At 41.3% G+C, this 4,775-nt stretch overlaps 1 non-coding gene across 1 annotated transcript; it reads right to left on the bottom strand.

Annotated features, from left to right (window-relative positions):
• Positions 1 to 481: 481 nt before the first annotated feature.
• Positions 482 to 585, bottom strand: LOC112745815 (small nucleolar RNA R71). Its single transcript, XR_003173725.1, has one exon. It is a non-coding gene; the product is annotated as a small nucleolar RNA R71 (small nucleolar RNA).
• Positions 586 to 4,775: the final 4,190 nt, after the last annotated feature.

The following is a 4,775-nucleotide window of genomic DNA, read 5'->3' as shown; positions in this document are numbered from 1 at the left end:
AACTTTCAGGTGACGTCTACAACAAGCAAGACTTTGCAAGGCTGCAGAATCCACTATGGCAAATAATAATGCTAATGCCAATGTGGTAAATCCGAATGGGGATGATCAGCAGAGAAGAGTGCTTGGCTCTTATTCTGCCCCTACTGCAGATCTCTATGGAAAAAGCATTGTGGTGTCTCCTATAACTGCAAACAACTTTGAGTTGAAGCCACAATTGGTCACTCTGGTGCAACAAAACTGCCAGTATCATGGACTTCCTCATAAAGATCCAAATCAATTTATTTCTGATTTTCTGCAGATATGTGATACTGTGAAGACAAATGGAGTAAACCCAGAGGTGTACAAACTCATGCTTTTCCCATTTGCTCTGAGGGATAAAGCAAAGCTATGGTTAGATTCCCAACCAAAAGAGAGTTTGAATACTTGAGAAAAGGTTGTTACAGAGTTTCTCACTAAATTTTTCCCACCAAAGAAGCTGACTAAGCTTAGGTTGGAGGTTCAGACCTTCAAGCAGAAGGACGGTGAAACTCTTTATGAAGCTTGGGAGAGATACAAGCTACTGACTAGGCAATGCCCTCCTGACATGTTCTCCAAGTGGACCCAACTGGATATCTTTTATGAAGGCTTAGGAGAGATGTCAAAGATGAGCCTAGACACTTCTACAGACGGTTCATTGCACAAGAAGAAGACACCAGAGGAGACTATTGAGCTGATTGAATTGGTTGCAAGCAACCAATATTTATACACATCTAACAGGAATCATGTGAACTCTGAGGCTGCTCAGAAGAGAGGCGTGTTGGAAGTAGAAGCTGTTAATGCTCTTCTTGCTCAGAACAAGCTTATGTCTCAGCAGATAAATCTACTTACTCAACAGATGGGTGGCATGCAAGTCTCAGCTATCAACACTCAAAATCCACCCCAAGATACCTCCTATGACATGACAGGTAACTTTATGCAAAATGATAATTATGATTATGCTCAACCCTCTTCTGAACAGGTGAATTACATGGGGAGTGGTCCTAGAAATCCCAACAGTGATCCATATTCTAAGACATACAATCAGGGATGGAGGAATCACCCAAATTTTGGGTGGAGAGATCAACCTCAGAGACCTCAGAACTTCAACAATAGTTCTCAGGGTGGTTTTCAACAGAACAACCATAATAACTGCCAATTTCAGTCTCAGCAACAACAACCACCTCAGCAGGCAAATTATAAATCCCAAGAAGATCCTAAATGGGAGATGATAATGAGTTTCATACAAGAAACCAGAGCCTCCATTAGAAACTTGGAGGTGCAAATGGGTCAAATGAGCAAGCAATTACCTGAAAGGTCTTCAAATACATTCCCTGGTGATACAGTAGTGAACCCAAGAGAAGATTGCAAGGCCATTCAATTGAGAAGTGGTAAGGTAGCTAGTTCTGAGACTAAGGTCAATGAAGATCTAGTTGAAAAGGAAGCTCTAGAGGAGAAGAAAGAAGAAGTAGAGCACGCCCCTCCTAAACATGCAGACAACCCATTTCCTAACTCTCTTGACACTTATCCCACCTTGCCAAAGGCCCCTGAATACAAGCCAAAAATGCCATATCCTCAGAGGCTTCAGAAGGCGTCCAAAGAAAAGCAATTCTTTAAATTTTTAAATGTCTTCAAGAAGCTGCAGATCAACATTCCTTTTGCAGAGGCCCTGGAGCAAATGCCTCTCTATGCTAAATTTATGAAAGAGTTGTTGACCCACAAGAGGAATTGGAAGGAACAAGAGACAGTGGTGTTAACCAAGGAATGCAGTGCTATTATTCAACACACCCTTCCTGAGAAAATGCCAGACCCAGGAAGCTTTGTTATTCCTTGCACCATTGGAGAAGTCGGCATTCAGAGAGCTTTATGTGATCTTGGAGCTAGCATCAACCTCATGCTACTTTCAGTGATGAAAAAGCTTCAAATTGAGGAGGTAAAACCCACTCGTATTTCTCTTCAACTTGCTGATCTTTCTATTAAATTACCTGTGGGTGTGGTTGAAGATTTACTTGTTAAAGTAGGACCATTTATTTTCCCTGTTGATTTTGTTATATTAGACATGGAAGAGGAGGTAAAACCCTCTATTATACTTGGTAGACCTTTTTTAGCTACAGGTAGAGCTCTGATTGATGTGCAAAAGGGTGAATTAACCCTGAGGGTCAATGAAGAACAGGTGGTCCTAAATGTTTTTGAAGCCCTCAAACACCCCAATGATTCTGAGGGGTGTATGAAAATAGATGTTATTGAACCACTTGTTCAAGAAATACTGGAAACGGAGGTACTTGATGATGTTCTAGATCCTATTTCTGAGTGTGAATTAGTTGAAGTTGATGATTCACCACCCCAAAAGGAGCTGATGAACACGCCAATTAAGGAGGAGGAAGCCCCCAAGCTTGAGCTCAAACCCTTACCCCCTTCTCTGAAATATGTGTTTTTGGGTGAAAATGATTCATATCTAGTGATCATTAGCTCTTCTCTGAAACCTGAAGAAGAAGAGGCACTTGTTTCAGTGCTCAAGAGTCATAAAACAGCTCTTGGGTGGACCATTAGTGACTTGAAGGGGATTAGTCCAACCAAGTGTATACACAAAATCCTTCTTGAAGATGATGCTAAACCAGTTGTGTAACCACAAAGGAGACTCAACCCAACTATGAAAGAGGTGGTCCAAAAAGAGGTAATGAAGTTATGGGAAGCAGGTATTATTTACCCTATTTCTGACAGTCCTTGGGTAAGTCCTGTGCAGGTAGTTCCCAAGAAAGGAGGGATGACAGTGATCAAGAATGAAAAGAATGAGCTTATTCCTACCAGAACAGTCACAGGATGGAGAATGTGCATAGATTACAGGAGGCTTAACACTGCTACAAGGAAAGATCATTTCCCCCTCCCCTTCATTGATCAGATGCTTGAGAGGTTAGCTGGTCATGTTTTTTATTATTTTCTAGATGGATATTCTGGATATAATCAAATTGCAGTAGACCCTCAAGATCAAGAGAAGACAGTATTCACATGCCCCTTTGGAGTATTTTCTTACAGGAGAATGCCATTTGGACTTTGCAATGCTCCAGCAACTTTTCAGAAGTGTATGCTTTCAATTTTTTCTGATATGGTTGAAAGGTTTATTAAGATATTTATGGATGACTTTTCTGTTTTTGGTAATTCTTTTAAATTGGGAAAAATGCCATTTTATGGTCACCGAAGGCATTGTTCTTGGGCACCGGATTTCAAGTAAGGGAATTGAGGTTGACAGAGCAAAGGTGGAGGTAATTGAAAAATTACCACCACCAACTAATGTTAAGGCAATTAGGAGTTTCTTGGGTCATGCAGGATTTTATAGAAGATTTATAAAGGATTTTTCTAAAATTGCTAAACCATTGAGCAACCTGTTGGTTGTTGATGTTCCTTTTGTCTTTGATTCTGACTGTCTGCATGCTTTCGAAACTCTGAAGGCAAACCTTACCTCTGCTCCCATTATAGCTCCCCCTGACTGGAATTTACCATTTGAATTAATGTGTGATGCTAGTGATTTTGCTATAGGAGATGTTTTAGGACAGAGGCATGGTAAGCTTGTACATGTCATTTATTATGCCATTCGTGTGTTAAATGATGCTCAAAAGAATTACACAACTACAGAAAAAGAATTATTAGCTGTTGTGTATGCGGTTGATAAGTTTAGGTCCTATTTACTTGGTTCTAAGGTTATTGTTTATACTGACCATGCTTCTTTGAAGTACCTTCTAACCAAGCAGGATTCTAAACCAAGATTAATCAGATGGGTGTTGCTCCTTCAGGATTTTGATATTGAAATAAAAGACAAGAAAGGGTCAGAAAATCAAGTAGCTGACCATCTCTCCAGAATTGAGCCTGAAGTAGGAATGCAACCACCCACAGCGGTAACTGAGACATTTCCGAATGAGCAATTGTTCCTCATTCAGCAGGCTCCATGGTTTGCAGACATTGCAAATTATAAGGCCATGAATTTTATCCCAAGAGAGTACAGTAGGCAACAAGTGAAGAAGCTATTGACTGATGCAAAGTACTACATTTGGGAGGAACCATACCTTTTTAAAAGGTGTTCGGATGGAATTATCCAGAGGTGTGTCCCAGATGAAGAAAAACAACAGATTCTCTGGCACTGTCATGGTTCTGAGTATGGAGGCCACTTTGGTGGTGAGAGGACAGCTATAAAAGTCCTTCAGAGCGGGTTTTACTGGCCGACTCTCTTCAGAGACTCAAGAGCTTTCGTAAAGCACTGTGGCAGATGTGAAAAAGCTGCAAATCTCCCTGCTAACCATGAAATGCCACAGCAGGGACTTCTTGAGGTTGAGTTGTTTGATGTGTGGGGTATTGATTTCATGGGACCTTTCCCACCCTCACATTCAAACAACTATATCCTAGTGGCAGTCGACTATGTGTCCAAATGGGTGGAAGCTGTGGCTTTGCCCACCAATGATGCCAAGGTGGTAATGAACTTTCTTCAGAGGTATATCTTTAGCCGGTTTGGCGTCCCAAGAACACTCATTAGTGATGGAGGAAGTCACTTCTGTAACAGATAGTTGGACTCTCTTCTGCATAGATATGGAGTCCGTCATAAGGTGGCAACCCCCTATCACCCTCAGACAAGTGGACAGGTTGAAGTTTCCAACAGGGAGCTTAAGAGGATTCTGAAGAAGACCGTCAGTGTTTCAAGAAAGGACTGGTTTAGGAAGCTTGATGATGCTCTCTGGGCATACCGGATAGCATACAAGACTCCAATTGGCATG

Source organism: Arachis hypogaea, chromosome 14 (genome assembly GCF_003086295.3).
Source record: "Arachis hypogaea cultivar Tifrunner chromosome 14, arahy.Tifrunner.gnm2.J5K5, whole genome shotgun sequence".
NCBI lineage: Eukaryota > Viridiplantae > Streptophyta > Magnoliopsida > Fabales > Fabaceae > Arachis > Arachis hypogaea.
The sequence above is the reverse complement of the archived record's forward strand: the minus strand, read 5'-3'. Positions and strand labels throughout refer to the sequence as shown.